This window comes from Vigna umbellata, chromosome 1 (genome assembly GCF_029865625.1).
Source record: "Vigna umbellata cultivar VRB3 chromosome 1, Vumbellata_1.0, whole genome shotgun sequence".
Taxonomy (NCBI): domain Eukaryota; kingdom Viridiplantae; phylum Streptophyta; class Magnoliopsida; order Fabales; family Fabaceae; genus Vigna; species Vigna umbellata.
This window is the reverse complement of record NC_142165.1, coordinates 93,215,353-93,232,868: the sequence shown is the minus strand read 5'-3', so window position 1 is coordinate 93,232,868 and position 17,516 is coordinate 93,215,353. Positions and strand designations below refer to the sequence as shown.

At 36.5% G+C, this 17,516-nt stretch overlaps 2 long non-coding RNA genes across 2 annotated transcripts; both read left to right on the top strand.

The window, feature by feature from the left end:
* Positions 1–498: 498 nt before the first annotated feature.
* On the top strand, positions 499–2,568 carry LOC148206832 (uncharacterized). Its single transcript, XR_015786518.1, has 3 exons — positions 499–541; positions 649–738; positions 2,506–2,568. It is a non-coding gene; the product is annotated as an uncharacterized LOC148206832 (long non-coding RNA).
* Positions 2,569–13,032: 10,464 nt separating this feature from the next.
* On the top strand, positions 13,033–15,102 carry LOC148206831 (uncharacterized). Its single transcript, XR_015786517.1, has 3 exons — positions 13,033–13,075; positions 13,183–13,272; positions 15,040–15,102. It is a non-coding gene; the product is annotated as an uncharacterized LOC148206831 (long non-coding RNA).
* Positions 15,103–17,516: the final 2,414 nt, after the last annotated feature.

Here is a 17,516-nt window from a genome sequence, read left to right as displayed (position 1 = left end):
CTCCTGGATATTTATTTCATTGGTAAGTGAGTCTTTGTCTCTTTACATTAAATAGTTAGTTGGATATCTTGTCTTTAAATTAAAATGTCCATAAATAAATATGAACTTGTAAATTAGAATGTGTGAGAAGTGTGAGAACCTGATAAATTAATAAACACTAATCTATTCTCTGATCACTGTTTTAATTCACCTTGCCACGTCAAAATTCCACTCTCTTTCTCTCTGCATGCACTGAATGCCATATGTCACTTTGGAAGCTTCTAAAAGCTGTAGTGGAAACCAGGTGGCAGTGAGTAACTGCTCAACCGTTTGACGAGGGAGAGAAAATAATTTCTCTGAAAACTCTTCTCTTCCTTTCATGCAATCTTCTTCTTCCTCACGAATTCTGATCTTCCCTCTTCTCTGCATTTTCTCTGCACTCTTTCATCTTCTCTCTAAAATACCTTACTATCAACTCCTCTGATCTAATTTCAGAGACCGTAGACGCCTTCACTGCACCGTGAGCGTTATTCTGATCCGAACCAAACTGAGAACTGAACTGGTAAGTTCTCGTCCCTGCACTTGTCTGTTTTAGTTCATGCAAACCAAGATTTTTGGGTTGCATGTGTAAGTTAGAAGTCTGATCTGTTAATGATTTTGGTGTATTAGATAAGTGGAAGTGGTTGAGTGAATTCTGGATAGGAAGCCGTGAGTGGTCGAGATAAATTCTAAGCATTTGGAAGTGCAGTGTTAGACCAGGTAAGGGAAGCTTTAGTAATTTAATTTAATATATGTTTGATCTGTATGACAGTAATGAATTGTGATGGATGTCTGAAATGTATGCATTATGCGAATTTTGAATATGCGTGATGAAGCAGAATTGAAATGGATGTATATCAGAAATGTTGTATGAAATTATGCAGTGAATGAAATGTATGAGTTGTAATGTGATTGATTCTGCATAATTTGGAATGATTTTGATTTGAACTGTATGTTGATATGATATGTTTGAAACTGGAAGATGGAAGACTCTGTATTTATGGATTGATAATAGGAATTTTGGAATGTATGAGAGTTATGTTAAAGATAAATTCTAAGTTATGAATCATATGTAAAACTGTGAAATTCTCGTGTTTTAAAATCTGGAAAGTCTGGTCTTCTCTGATTGATGGTGTACGCTCGTCATCGAACGGTCTTATACCGTTCGGTTTCACTGGACAATAACTTAGAGTAAGAATTCTTTCATTTGGAGAGGATTGGGATCGAGAACGAGCGTTATTTGTGTGCAGAGTTAAGTTTGAGCGTTCGGCTCAACTTAGCGTGTCCAACCATTTAAAAATTTAATTGAAGGGTATTAGTACGCTCGGTTTTGTCCACCAGCGTTCGTCATAAGTGGCGCTTAGTATTATATTGAGCGTTCGCCCAAAGGAACTCTCGATCTTAGATTGAGCGTTCGTTCTAGTTAGCGTTCGGTCTGACACTGAACGTTCGTTCCCATGCGCGTTCATTTCCATGCGCGTTAGTTCTATTTGGTGCTCGGTCATTGACTGGCGTTCGTCCTAAGTAGTGTTCGGTTTTATAACTGAACGCTCGTCCTATCCTGGATTCGTGAGCGAACGTATATGGTGTTTGTTCAAATTCTTATTTAACGTTCGGTTTTTTTTAATGACAGTGTTCATATCTGAATTTCTTTCATATTCTGGTTATCTATTGAAATATATCTAAATTATAATTATCCTTTTTATTCAATCTCCAGTATTATACTTAGAATTATTCTAAGTATTATTCAGATCTTCTTGATTCAATCTCAAATAAATTCTTAAGTGTTCTTAACTCACGTAAATGGATACAGATTCGTTTCTTTTGTTCAGAAACGAGGCTACAGTGCACTGTAATACAGTCGTTGTGATCTATTAAAGAGTAACTTGTATTTAAATTAAGAGAGTGGAATACAGGATGCAAATCTGAATAAGAGAAATTGTGAATATGTACAAATGGTGATTTGAATGGAATTATGAGATTTGGATTGTGAATGAGCGTTCCAAGGAGGAACGTCTCCATGATGTGAATATGAGAAGTAGTGTAGTATGACCATGGTAAAGCTGCTGATGGTTGTTCATCCTGATATTCCGTGAGTGCTCATCCTCAAGTAGAGGGGAGTAGGTCATGCGTGGGAATGGCAGGAGACCCTAGTCCTATTGAGTACTTTGGACTGATAGGGTTAACCTCGGGTGGCAGCTGTTGAGGGCATCCCAGTTACTACATCACCCGGGTGCAAGAACGCCTGTAGATACATGGATCATACAGTCCGGACAGTCTTTAATTATGAGAATTTGGATGAGTTACTGTATGCGTGGATATGTGTTTAATATTGTATGAATTGTATGACTGATTTTATATGTTAAATTATGTTGGTTGTATTGAATTAAATTACCTAAGCTTACCCTTGCAAATTTCCTTGTGTTGTCTACTGTTCTGTATGTCCGTCTTGTCAATGCAATGATCATCCGTTGTGGATGTGAGCAGATGGTGATGCATCCCTTGAAACCATGCTGGAAGAAGAAAATTTGGAGGATGTCAACCTTGTGGAAGTTGAAGTTAAAGCTGAGCAGTAGAGGCGCGTTTCTGTAGTAGCTTTAGTCACTTTTCTGTACTGTATTTTGACATTTCTGTATATAGTTATGCAGAATAGTAAATCAGAACTGGTTTCTGTATTTATTTTGAATTCGGAATGCTGTTAAGTGCTGCATATTCAGTTTTAATATGTGTGAGCAGTTGATGTAAATTGCTGTGCGTGCTGTTTTCTTTTTGAGCAGCTACTGTAAATATTAAGACTGTACTGTATTTACTGTAAATGTGATTAGTTCTGATTAATGGTGATTACTATTTATTGGGATGTTACATTTATTGGTATCAGAGCAGTTTTGTTCTTTTAAGGACATATAGGGTATGAGTGCACTGTGCTTTTCGTTGTGTGCTTGATATGTGTTTGATGAGTTATTAATTTTTAACTCTTGAACATAGCTAACGTACGTTTTCTCTGATCCAGAAAACGAATGGCTCCTAGACTTCCTCCCCCACCTCAGCCGAATGAATCTGATGCACCAATTAGTGCCCGTGTGTTGGAGGCAGTCATAGACAGGCTTCAACAACAAAACACAACTTTGGTTGAGCAGAACGCTGCCTTGATGAGGCAAAACCAGGAAGCAATGCAAAGTATGGAGGCTTCTCGTGTTCACTCAGAAGCAACGCAAAGACAACTAATGGACATCTTGGCAGCTGGCCGAGGCACACCAGGAGCCTCCTCCTCTAATGCTGCACCCCATGCAGAATGGAGTTTGGAAAGCTTCTTGCAGCACCATCCTGCCAAGTTCAGTGGCAAATGTCTTCCTGATGAGGCGGACCAATGGCTAAGGGATATGGAGAGAATTTTCAATGCCAAGAGGTGTCCGGATGAGAACCGTTTGGCATACACTGAATACTTGTTGACAGGAGAGGCGAGCCACTGGTGGGCGAGTGCTAGGGCCATTCTAACGGATGCCCAACAACCTATTACTTGGGAAGTTTTCAGAAACAAGTTTTATGAAGAATACTTCCCTGACAGCGTACGTTTTGCCAAAGAGGTTGAATTTTTACAGCTCGTTCAAGGCAGTATGTCCGTTTCTGAGTATACCAACAAGTTCAAGCACCTTGTTCGGTTCAATACAATGGCCACCAGTGAAGAGTGGCAGTGCAGGAAATTCGAGAACGGTCTAAGAAGTGATTTGAAGGTTATGATTTCCAGCTTGTGCATACGAACTTTTCCTGCCATGGTTGAGAGGGCAAAGGTGTTGGAGAAGAACATGGCAGAGGCGGAGAAGCATAAGAAGCAACAACAAGTGAATAGAGGACCAATAATGTCCAGGGGAGGTTCTGTTCAAAGGAGACTACCTTACTCTCGTCCAAATCAGCCATCTCATGCAAGTGGATCCCAAGCCGTGGTCACTGTAGGCCAATCTGGACAGCCGAGAAACTTAACTTGTTATCAGTGTGGAGGACCGCATTTTCGGTGGGCTTGTCCACAATTGTCAGGAGGAAAATATTGTACTCGTTGCCGGCAGAATGGACATTTGGAGAACGAGTGCAATATGGGAGGACGTGCGGCAATGAGGCCGCCAAATGCTGGAAGAGCGCAACAAGGGAGAGGTGGACGTGCACAAGCCACAGGAAGAGTTTATGCTATTACTGGTGCTGAAGCTGCTAGTTCAGGTACACTCATCACCAGCACTTGCATGTTATATGGAAAGCCTTGCTGTGTACTGTATGACTCGGGGGCAACTCATTCCTTCATCTCGAAGGCGTGTGTTGAGAAACTGGGAATAAAAGAGAGTGAATTACAGTTTGATCTGGTGGTGTCAACCCCAGCAGCTGGTGGGATTAAGACATCTACAGTTTGTGTAAGATGTCCTATAGAAGTTGAGGGGCGTAGATATAAGGTCAATCTTATTTGTTTACCCCTGCAAGACTTAGAAGTAATTTTGGGGATGGATTGGTTGGCTACCAATCGGATCCTCATTGATTGCGGGAAGAAGGAGTTGGTTTTTCCCAATGAAGAAGAAGAAGAATTGTCTCTCACTCTCGGTCAATTGAAGGAGGATATCATGGAGGGAGCAAGCTGTTTTCTGATAATGACGTATGAAGATAATGGGGTAGAGAGTTCGTCCAACAATGATGGCAGCAGAGGACGAACAGTAGTAAATGAGTTTCCAGATGTTTTTCCGGATGAAGTCCCTGGTCTACCTCCTATTCGTGAGGTAGAATTCACAATCGATCTGGTAACCACTGCTGCACCCATCTCGGTCCAACCTTTCAGAATGGCACCAGCTGAATTAGTGGAACTCAAGAAGCAAATTGAAGAATTAATGGACAAGAGGTTCATCCGTCCAAGTGCTTCTCCTTGGGGAGCGCCTGTATTGTTGGTAAAGAAGAAGGATGGCAGCTCACGGCTATGCATTGATTATAGACAACTTAATAAGCTAACCATCAAGAACAAGTATCCTCTTCCAAGGATTGATGACCTGCTGGACCAGTTGCATGGTGCCTGTGTATTTTCTAAGATTGATTTACGTTCGGGCTATCATCAAATTAGAGTGAAAGAGGAGGACATTCAGAAGACTGCATTTCGGTCTCGTTATGGCCATTATGAGTATGTGGTGATGCCCTTTGGAGTGACAAACGCACCTGCAATCTTCATGGATTATATGAACAGAATTTTTAGACCGTACCTGGATAAGTTTGTTGTGGTATTTATTGATGACATCCTCATTTACTCCAAGAGCTTTGACGAACATGAAGAACATTTGAGGATCGTCTTGAGCGTGTTGAGGGAGAAAGAGTTGTATGCCAAACGTTCAAAGTGTGAATTTTGGATGAATGAGATCCAATTCTTGGGGCACGTTGTTTCTGCTGGTGGTATTGCAGTGGATCCAGCCAAGGTGAAGGCAGTGCTGGATTGGGAGAGTCCACGTTCAGTCACGGAAGTTAGAAGCTTTGTGGGACTCGCGGGCTATTATAGGAGATTTATTGAAGGATTTTCCAAGATAGTAGCCCCTCTGACTTACCTCACCAGGAAGGACCAGCCGTTTGCTTGGACAGATAAATGTGAGGAGAGCTTCCAGGAATTAAAGAAGAAATTAACAAGCGCTCCTATGTTGGTCATTCCAGATACAGCCAAACCTTTTGAAGTGTATTGTGATGCATCATATCAAGGTTTGGGCTGTGTACTGATGCAGGAGAGGAGGGCAGTGGCTTATGCTTCCAGGCAGCTGAAAATCCATGAAAAGAATTACCCCACACACGACTTGGAGCTGGCAGGAGTCGTGTTTGCTTTAAAAATCTGGAGACATTATTTGTATGGTGCAACGTTTCAAGTGTTTAGTGATCACAAGAGTCTCAAGTACCTCTTTGATCAAAAGGAATTGAATATGAGGCAAAGGAGGTGGCTTGAATTCTTGAAGGATTATGAATTCGAACTGTTGTATCATCCTGGAAAAGCAAATGTGGTGGCTGATGCATTGAGTAGGAAAGCTGTAAGGGTCTCTGCAATGATGGTAAAGGAGATGAATTTGGTGGAAAGCTTTAGAGATCTAAGATTGCAGTTTGACTTGGGAACGGACGTTATCAGATGCTGTAATCTCAGAATTTCCAGTGATGTATTTGACCGAATCTGGAAGAAACAACGTGAGGATGAAGAGCTGGTGAAGATATTGGGCGAGCTCGGTTTGAATAAAGATAAGGATTTCAATGCAGGAACAAACGGTATGTTGCGTTACCGGGGAAGGACGTGTGTCCCTAATGATGGCGAACTGAAGAAAATCATATTGGAGGAAGCACATCACAGCCGTCTTAGCATGCACCCTGGCATGACTAAGATGTATCAGGACCTTCGTTTGTCATTCTGGTGGCCTGGTATGAAGAGTGACATTGCACGTTTTGTGTCCTCTTGCTTAACTTGTCAAAGAGCCAAAGCTGAACATCAAAGACCGGGAGGATTGCTGCAGCCATTGGAAATTCCAGAATGGAAGTGGGATAGCATCTCTATGGATTTCGTGACTCATCTGCCACGTACAGTCCGAAACCATGATTCAATTTGGGTAATTGTGGATAGATTGACTAAGAGCGCCCATTTCCTGGCTGTTAATTTAAGGATGTCCATGACAAATTTGGCCAAGCTGTACGTCAAAGAGATTGTTCGGTTGCATGGAGTTCCCTCAAGCATTATATCAGATAGAGACACGAGATTCACATCTCGTTTTTGGCAGTCATTGCAAGGAGAATTGGGAAGCAAACTTCAAATGAGTTCTGCATATCACCCTCAGACGGATGGCCAATCTGAACGAACCATCCAAACTCTTGAAGACTTGTTGAGGACCTGCGTTATAGATCATATGGGAGTATGGGATGAGGTTCTGCCGCTTGTGGAATTCACTTATAATAACAGTTATCAAGCAAGCATAGGAATGGCACCGTTTGAAGCTCTTTATGGAAGAAAGTGTAGAACTCCTTTGTGTTGGTTCCAAGAAGGTGAAACTGCAGTCACTGGACCAGAATTAATCCAACAAACAACAGAGAAAGTGAAACTGATCCAAGAGCGTTTGAAGACTTCCCAAAGCAGGCAGAAATCGTATGCCGATAAAAGAAGAAGACCCTTAGAATTTGCTGCTGGAGATCACGTGTTTCTGAGGTTGAATCCAATCACTGGGGTGGGAAGAATACTTCGTCCAAAGAAGCTTTCTCCTAAGTATGTTGGACCTTATCAAATTCTGAAGAGGATTGGAGCAGTGGCGTATTGTTACCAATGAGGAGCATTGGTAAATTTGAAGATAAATGATTTTGATGATGCTGCAACAAGATAGACTATTCTAATTGTTTTAAAAGCACTTTGTAGATAATAAATGTATTAGGAAAGGCTTTAAACATGTAATACTTAGAAAAACTTGTACTTTCAGAACTGTTACGCATTTAATCGATTATTAGAAGCTATAATCGATTATCCTGAGCTTTTCTGAAAACCTTGTTGGTCTGGAATAATCGATTATTACTCCAAATAATCGATTATCACTGGTTCTGATGAGAACTGCCAAAGTTTCTGGAATAATCGATTATTCCTCAGGATAATCGATTATCACTTTTGAAAAACCCTGTAACGGACTCAAATAATCGATTATCACTAACAATAATCGATTATCTGCGGCAGTTATAATTCATATCTGCGAATTCAGAATAGTTGGCTATATAAGGTTCTTCCAAAACTCTAAGAAAAAAAAAACTCTGAGCTTTTGAGAATACAGTGAAATCTGAGGAAGTTCTAAAAAGCTAGTTCAAGTGCTTTGCCTGGTCTCGTGAATAGGAGAAGCTCGCGTTTCGTGTGTCGATAGTCGGAGCGGTTCTCTTCGAGTTGGCAAGGTGGTCATCTTCCGGTTCGTTCGTCGAAGGAAGGTTTTTTTATTTGTTTTTATTCACTCTTATTGTAATTTGTAAAACTGTTTTTAGTGAAAACGTTAATCACATTTTATAGTGATTAACAACTGGACGTAGATTCTTTTGAATCGAACCAGGATAAAAATTCTGTGTTGAATTTTCTTGCTCTCTATACTCTTTACATTTTACGCATATCAACTGTTTGATAAATTTTCTCTAAGAAAATTGTTTTTCTAAAACGGACTATCAAAACTTGATTTGTGACCGTAACACGCTTTCCGAGTATTTTATTCCGCTGCGCAACTCTATAACGGTACCGATTGTTCCGACAATTGGTATCAGAGCTTGCTTTGATATTCTTTCAAACTTTTGCGAAAATGGCCGGTCATCAAAATCAAGTATATGCTGAGGGTGCATCCATCAACAGACCACCTCTTTTTACTGGTGATAACTATGCATTCTGGAAAGTCAGAATGGAAATTTTTATGGGGACTGTTGACAGAGGCATTTGGGAAGCTGTGCTAAATGGTCCCTATATTCCTAAAAGAACGGTTGATGGTGTAGAAGTAGAAAAACCATACTTTAATTGGACTCCTGAGGAAAATAGAAGAGCCCAATTTGATATTAAGGCTCGTAATATTATTTCATCTGCTGTAGTACTTGATGAATTTTATAGAATTTCAGTGTGTAAGACAGCACAGGAGATGTGGGAGGTCCTTAGAGTCACACATGAGGGTACAGACGACGTGAAACGTGCAAGGAAGAACACACTCATTCAGGAGTATGAGATGTTCAGAATGCAGCCTGGAGAAACAATATCTGATGTCCAGAAGCGTTTCACTCACATTGTGAACCACCTGACAGGTTTGGGTAAGACTTTTGACACTGATGAATTAAATGTGAAAATATTGAAATCATTAGACAGGTCTTGGCAACCAAAGGTGACTGCCATCTCGGAGTCTCAAAACCTCACTCAAATGTCAATGGCAATTCTCTTTGGAAAACTTCGTGAGCATGAGCTTGAGCTGAGAAGATTAACTGCAGAAGAGGATCAAGGCAAACGAAAGACGCTTGCCTTCAAGTCTGAAATCTCAAAAGGAAAAAGTTCTAAGAGAATTGAGGACGATGATTCCGATGACGATGAGGAAAATATGAGTCTTATGATTAAGAAGTTTGCTAAATTTATGAAAGCAAAGGGAAAAGACAAGTACCGTGGAGAAAGGAAAGAAAATCAAGGATCTCCATCAAGCGTTAAATGTTATGGATGTGGAGAAAGAGGACATGTGAAGAATGATTGTCCTAAGAATAGGAAGAGTGAAGAAAAGAAGGAGAGAAAATCTCCAAAGAAGAAGAAAGCTTACATAGCTTGGGAAGAGAATGCTTCTAGTTCTTCAAGTTCAAGCAATTCAGATGAAGAAGCTAATTTGTGCTTAATGGCAGACTCAGAAGATGCAGGAAGCCAAGTAAGTGATTCTAGCTTAGAGTCAAGTGATGAATTTGATTTACAAAAGGCATTTCTTGATTTGTTAAATGAATCTGAAAAACTTGATGTTGCTCATAAAAAGTTAAAGAAAGAGCATAATGAATTGAAATTGAAGTATGAAAAAGTACTAGATGACGAAGTTGTTTTGAGAAACAAAGTTAGTAATCTAGAAACTAAATTATCTGAATCTGATGTTATTGTACAACCTGTTGAGTGTTTATCTTGTAAAAGTCACATGTTTGACATTGACATATTGGAAAATTTACTTTCTAAAGGAATCAAGCCTATCTCACATGTTCAAAATGTTTTTAGAAAGAGCAATGTTAGAAATATAAACATGCATCATCATAAAAAGTCTAAAGTTAAGAGAACTCGTAGAGTTTGGGTTGAGAAAGGGACTTTTGTGAAAAATAAAGTGCATGATGTTTGTTGTTTTTATTGCATGAAAAAGGGACATACTTCAAACAAATGTAGAATTAAACATTTTTATGTTCCAAATGGAAAATATGCTTGGATTCCTGTTATAGAGTAATATGTCTCTAACCTCAAAGGACCCAAATGAGATTATGGGTACAAAAACTATATTGTTTTTACTTTGTAGGTTAAGTTTTCAAAAAGATAAGAGAGATCTATGGTATTCTGCTCTTTGAATTGATGCTACAAGCCAGGATGTAACTCCATCAAGTGGTATCCAAAAGCCTTCGTTCAAGCACCAAGTATTTGAGCTAAGTGTTGTTTAAACTTTGATGTTGCATCTTGTTTTTACTTGATCTCCCATTATTTAATTAATGTCATATTCATTTCTGGTTAGGCAAATGATATGTTCATAACTATTTTATTCATCCTGTGGTGTGTTCTTGTCTGTTTACACATTTTGATCAAGTGAAATTCATCTATTTAAGATATTCATGTTCTGAATTTCACTCATGTCATGTAAAGCCATGTGCATTGTTATTTCAGTGCTTTATTGATAACTATCTATTGAATTTGTGTTTAACTGGCTTAGTATTCAATTTCATGAGTACTTTGAAGTTACCTTTGGTGTAATCTCTGTCAAGCATCAAAACTATGAAAAAGTCATTTAAATGAGTTGGCTGACAGATTTTCATTAGCAATTTTGGATGATTAAGACATGTGAAAATTAAATTGTCATTTCTATTTCAAAGTTGGTTATGTGGAAATGTGCTTTTAAGTTCAAATGCATAACGAATGAGCTATGATAATATACATTGAGAGCTTGGATGCAGTAAATGATTGGATCAAATTTGCATAATTTTGATGTAAATTATTTTGTTCAAAAATGTTGAAAGATAAAACCTGAATCAGCTCTTGTGATTGAATTTTTGCATATGTTGTTTTGATATGCATAGCTAAATTTATGAAGTTGAATAAATTGGGATATGAGAGTGCATGAATCAGTTGGTGTTTGAGAAGTTGAAATTTGTGCTGTCAAAATTAGTTTTTGAACTGATTGTGCTAGCTGGAATGCTTTCTTGTTAAACCTGGAGTAACTGTGATCACATTCATTTAAGCTAATATTGCATTGTAAGTATTTCTGCATTGCATTGGACTGAATAGATCTTAAAATATTTTTCAGAATCTGTTTTTAAGTTTAAGGGAAATATCACATTTAGGGGGAGAAATTTTTGTTTTGAATTCCTAGGATGTTTTATCATGTTCAAGTCTTGCTTTATGTGCCCTTGTAATCTTTAATGTTTTCATGAATAATATGATCTATTGTTTTAGTACATACATTGTTTAATTGAGGGGGAGCTCATATTAAGGGGGAGCATTATGACTCTTTTTGCTTATGATCAAAAAGGGGGAGAAATATGTGCAGTTACTACTAACTCTTCTTGTTGTGTGTTAGTTTGTATCTTTTGCAGATAACCCAAAGTTGCTTTTAAAAGTGATTTTTGATCATCATCAAAAAGGGGGAGATTGTTACCAATGAGGAGCATTGGTAAATTTGAAGATAAATGATTTTGATGATGCTGCAACAAGATAGACTATTCTAATTGTTTTAAAAGCACTTTGTAGATAATAAATGTATTAGGAAAGGCTTTAAACATGTAATACTTAGAAAAACTTGTACTTTCAGAACTGTTACGCATTTAATCGATTATTAGAAGCTATAATCGATTATCCTGAGCTTTTCTGAAAACCTTGTTGGTCTGGAATAATCGATTATTACTCCAAATAATCGATTATCACTGGTTCTGATGAGAACTGCCAAAGTTTCTGGAATAATCGATTATTCCTCAGGATAATCGATTATCACTTTTGAAAAACCCTGTAACGGACTCAAATAATCGATTATCACTAACAATAATCGATTATCTGCGGCAGTTATAATTCATATCTGCGAATTCAGAATAGTTGGCTATATAAGGTTCTTCCAAAACTCTAAGAAAAAAAAAACTCTGAGCTTTTGAGAATACAGTGTTATCTGAGGAAGTTCTAAAAAGCTAGTTCAAGTGCTTTGCCTGGTCTCGTGAATAGGAGAAGCTCGCGTTTCGTGTGTCGATAGTCGGAGCGGTTCTCTTCGAGTTGGCAAGGTGGTCATCTTCCGGTTCGTTCGTCGAAGGAAGGTTTTTTTATTTGTTTTTATTCACTCTTATTGTAATTTGTAAAACTGTTTTTAGTGAAAACGTTAATCACATTTTATAGTGATTAACAACTGGACGTAGATTCTTTTGAATCGAACCAGGATAAAAATTCTGTGTTGAATTTTCTTGCTCTCTATACTCTTTACATTTTACGCATATCAACTGTTTGATAAATTTTCTCTAAGAAAATTGTTTTTCTAAAACGGACTATCAAAACTTGATTTGTGACCGTAACACGCTTTCCGAGTATTTTATTCCGCTGCGCAACTCTATAACGGTACCGATTGTTCCGACACGTATGAACTGGCGTTACCACCTCAACTGTCCAACCTTCATCCAGTCTTTCATGTCTCTCAACTCCGCAAATATATAGCGGATTCATCACACATATTGGAGTTAGAAGATATCCAACTTCGGCCAGATAGAACACTGGAGATGCAACCAGTCTGCATTGAAGACAGCCGCACCAGACTTTACAAAGGGAAGGAGGTTCGTCTTGTGAAAGTGGTGTGGAATGCAAAGACTGGTGACTCAACATGGGAGGTTGAAGAGGCTGTGAGAGAATTGTACCCTCACCTATTCCCTGGTAAGCTTTAGAATTTTCGAGGACGAAAATTTTTGTAGTTAGGGGGAATGTGAGAACCTGATAAATTAATAAACACTAATCTATTCTCTGATCACTGTTTTAATTCACCTTGCCACGTCAAAATTCCACTCTCTTTCTCTCTGCATGCACTGAATGCCATATGTCACTTTGGAAGCTTCTAAAAGCTGTAGTGGAAACCAGGTGGCAGTGAGTAACTGCTCAACCGTTTGACGAGGGAGAGAAAATAATTTCTCTGAAAACTCTTCTCTTCCTTTCATGCAATCTTCTTCTTCCTCACGAATTCTGATCTTCCCTCTTCTCTGCATTTTCTCTGCACTCTTTCATCTTCTCTCTAAAATACCTTACTATCAACTCCTCTGATCTAATTTCAGAGACCGTAGACGCCTTCACTGCACCGTGAGCGTTATTCTGATCCGAACCAAACTGAGAACTGAACTGGTAAGTTCTCGTCCCTGCACTTGTCTGTTTTAGTTCATGCAAACCAAGATTTTTGGGTTGCATGTGTAAGTTAGAAGTCTGATCTGTTAATGATTTTGGTGTATTAGATAAGTGGAAGTGGTTGAGTGAATTCTGGATAGGAAGCCGTGAGTGGTCGAGATAAATTCTAAGCATTTGGAAGTGCAGTGTTAGACCAGGTAAGGGAAGCTTTAGTAATTTAATTTAATATATGTTTGATCTGTATGACAGTAATGAATTGTGATGGATGTCTGAAATGTATGCATTATGCGAATTTTGAATATGCGTGATGAAGCAGAATTGAAATGGATGTATATCAGAAATGTTGTATGAAATTATGCAGTGAATGAAATGTATGAGTTGTAATGTGATTGATTCTGCATAATTTGGAATGATTTTGATTTGAACTGTATGTTGATATGATATGTTTGAAACTGGAAGATGGAAGACTCTGTATTTATGGATTGATAATAGGAATTTTGGAATGTATGAGAGTTATGTTAAAGATAAATTCTAAGTTATGAATCATATGTAAAACTGTGAAATTCTCGTGTTTTAAAATCTGGAAAGTCTGGTCTTCTCTGATTGATGGTGTACGCTCGTCATCGAACGGTCTTATACCGTTCGGTTTCACTGGACAATAACTTAGAGTAAGAATTCTTTCATTTGGAGAGGATTGGGATCGAGAACGAGCGTTATTTGTGTGCAGAGTTAAGTTTGAGCGTTCGGCTCAACTTAGCGTGTCCAACCATTTAAAAATTTAATTGAAGGGTATTAGTACGCTCGGTTTTGTCCACCAGCGTTCGTCATAAGTGGCGCTTAGTATTATATTGAGCGTTCGCCCAAAGGAACTCTCGATCTTAGATTGAGCGTTCGTTCTAGTTAGCGTTCGGTCTGACACTGAACGTTCGTTCCCATGCGCGTTCATTTCCATGCGCGTTAGTTCTATTTGGTGCTCGGTCATTGACTGGCGTTCGTCCTAAGTAGTGTTCGGTTTTATAACTGAACGCTCGTCCTATCCTGGATTCGTGAGCGAACGTATATGGTGTTCGTTCAAATTCTTATTTAACGTTCGGTTTTTTTTAATGACAGTGTTCATATCTGAATTTCTTTCATATTCTGGTTATCTATTGAAATATATCTAAATTATAATTATCCTTTTTATTCAATCTCCAGTATTATACTTAGAATTATTCTAAGTATTATTCAGATCTTCTTGATTCAATCTCAAATAAATTCTTAAGTGTTCTTAACTCACGTAAATGGATACAGATTCGTTTCTTTTGTTCAGAAACGAGGCTACAGTGCACTGTAATACAGTCGTTGTGATCTATTAAAGAGTAACTTGTATTTAAATTAAGAGAGTGGAATACAGGATGCAAATCTGAATAAGAGAAATTGTGAATATGTACAAATGGTGATTTGAATGGAATTATGAGATTTGGATTGTGAATGAGCGTTCCAAGGAGGAACGTCTCCATGATGTGAATATGAGAAGTAGTGTAGTATGACCATGGTAAAGCTGCTGATGGCTGTTCATCCTGATATTCCGTGAGTGCTCATCCTCAAGTAGAGGGGAGTAGGTCATGCGTGGGAATGGCAGGAGACCCTAGTCCTACTGAGTACTTTGGACTGATAGGGTTAACCTCGGGTGGCAGCTGTTGAGGGCATCCCAGTTACTACATCACCCGGGTGCAAGAACGCCTGTAGATACATGGATCATACAGTCCGGACAGTCTTTAATTATGAGAATTTGGATGAGTTACTGTATGCGTGGATATGTGTTTAATATTGTATGAATTGTATGACTGATTTTATATGTTAAATTATGTTGGTTGTATTGAATTAAATTACCTAAGCTTACCCTTGCAAATTTCTTTGTGTTGTCTACTGTTCTGTATGTCCGTCTTGTCAATGCAATGATCATCCGTTGTGGATGTGAGCAGATGGTGATGCATCCCTTGAAACCATGCTGGAAGAAGAAAATTTGGAGGATGTCAACCTTGTGGAAGTTGAAGTTAAAGCTGAGCAGTAGAGGCGCGTTTCTGTAGTAGCTTTAGTCACTTTTCTGTACTGTATTTTGACATTTCTGTATATAGTTATGCAGAATAGTAAATCAGAACTGGTTTCTGTATTTATTTTGAATTCGGAATGCTGTTAAGTGCTGCATATTCAGTTTTAATATGTGTGAGCAGTTGATGTAAATTGCTGTGCGTGCTGTTTTCTTTTTGAGCAGCTACTGTAAATATTAAGACTGTACTGTATTTACTGTAAATGTGATTAGTTCTGATTAATGGTGATTACTATTTATTGGGATGTTACAAGAAGTGAACATGCACATTATTAGTGATGTTAATATATATAAAATGTGTTCGATAAAATTCGTACACTTATAAATTAGTTTGACTAATATACAAATATTTCATAAATACTTTAAAGTCTTTTATTTTAGAAATTTCCAGTTTACAAACTATAAATTACTTCATTGAGTATTTTGTAATTTATTTATTTTTTATTGTATATTAATATTTTTATCAAATCTGGTTTATTTTTACTATTATTATTTATTTCAATCTTACAAAAATAATTAATTATTATATTATTTTACTATTTATTAACTTGTTTTTTAATTGTTTATTGCTGTAAAATAAAATATTAAAACCGATAGATATTTAAAAATGATGGGATTAAGTATTTTAACATTAAAATAATCAAATAAGATAAATAAAAATTCATAAATACGTCTCATCATCTAAAATTCATTTTTTGAATTTTTTTTTCTTTTTTCTAAACTTTCTAACTCTTAGACATATTTTTAACGATCAAAAAATGTCTAGTAGATTATGACATTAAGATCTTCATTTTTTTACTTATTAGTTTTTTATATAGAGTAAGTCATTTTCTGTTTCTTTTATTTAGTTTTCAGTTTAAGACACATGTAAAAAGTATTTTTCGCATGTGTCGTTCATGCTTTCTTATTAATTCATTATCAATCAATGATCTTAACGGTATACCCTAATTATGATTTTGTTGTTCTAGTTAGTTAGTGTCCGTCGATATGTGGAAGTTGTCCAAAGATTTTATAGAGTCGTTGGTCTTCAAACAAGTAAGGGAATCTAGTGTTTTTATTTAATAATTAAATTAAGTAGATAATAATGATGTTAAGAAAAAAAAATGAATTAGTCTGGTGTGGTTTTGTATTACAATTTTGGTGGACAAATAAACGAAGTATCGCTATTCATTTGTTTTAATAATAGAAGATATCATTGGTATATATATATATATATATATTCAGATAAATAAAATAAATTAGTATGGTGGTTAACTTGTGTGATAAAAGTGTTAAAGGAGTAAATTGAAATTAATTATAATTGTATTATTTTATTTTTGTGTGATGCATGAGATATATATGAAATATTAGTATTTGCGGTTATATATCAGCAGAAAGGAAATTGGTCTAGTCTTAAGTTCAAACCTACGGGAGAACAACACACATCTACCATTAGGTTAGTTTCCTTTTGTTGAGTTTGAAAGACTTTTATTTGACTCTAAGTTATATATAAAATTGAACTAAGAATAAAAGGAAAAGAGAAAAAAGATGAAACTAAAAAAAAAGAGAATGTGAAAAATTTGTTTTTTATGTTATTTTTCATAATGGAGAAAATAAAACTAAAAGGGAAAATATAATTAATAAAAGAAAATAAACATTACACATTACAACAAGACTAAGAAGATTAAACATTATATATAAGTTATAGTGACAAACTAATATAAAATCATTTTTCAATAACTTTTTATACCGATTTATAATTTATTATACTTTTAGCATTGCGTTGCTTTCTATATCAATTTTGGATTCAATTGATATAAAACAAATTTATAATTTATTACAGTTTTATCTCCGCATAATTTTTTATATCAATTAAAGTCCACCGATATAATTTTTTTTATAATTTAAAATATCGTGTTGTTTATATCTAGTAAATTATAATGATATAAAAGTATGATTTTTTTTTGCATGACACGTGTAATTACTTTTACATAATTTTATATTAGAAGAACACTATTTCTCAAATTATTAATAACTTAAATCCTTAAATAAATATAGATTAGTCAATTATAATTTTGCAACAATCTTCCACAAGTGCAAGTATTAGCTCTTTTTTTATTTTATTTCAGTTCTCTGTATTTTAAAAGAAATTAAAAAAATCTTACTTCGTTTTCCGAAAACCGAATTTCGTTATATTATGATGAGAAAATAGCATACTCGCGAACCGAGTTCCAAAAAAGTATATGTAAATATTATAAACAGTATCCCGTCTCTGTAAATTAAAGGTGAATCTATGCCATTTGGAAAAAAAATCTACAAAATACGTGAAGACCAGTGACAAGGATACTTTTGACTGTGTTTCAACTTGGATAT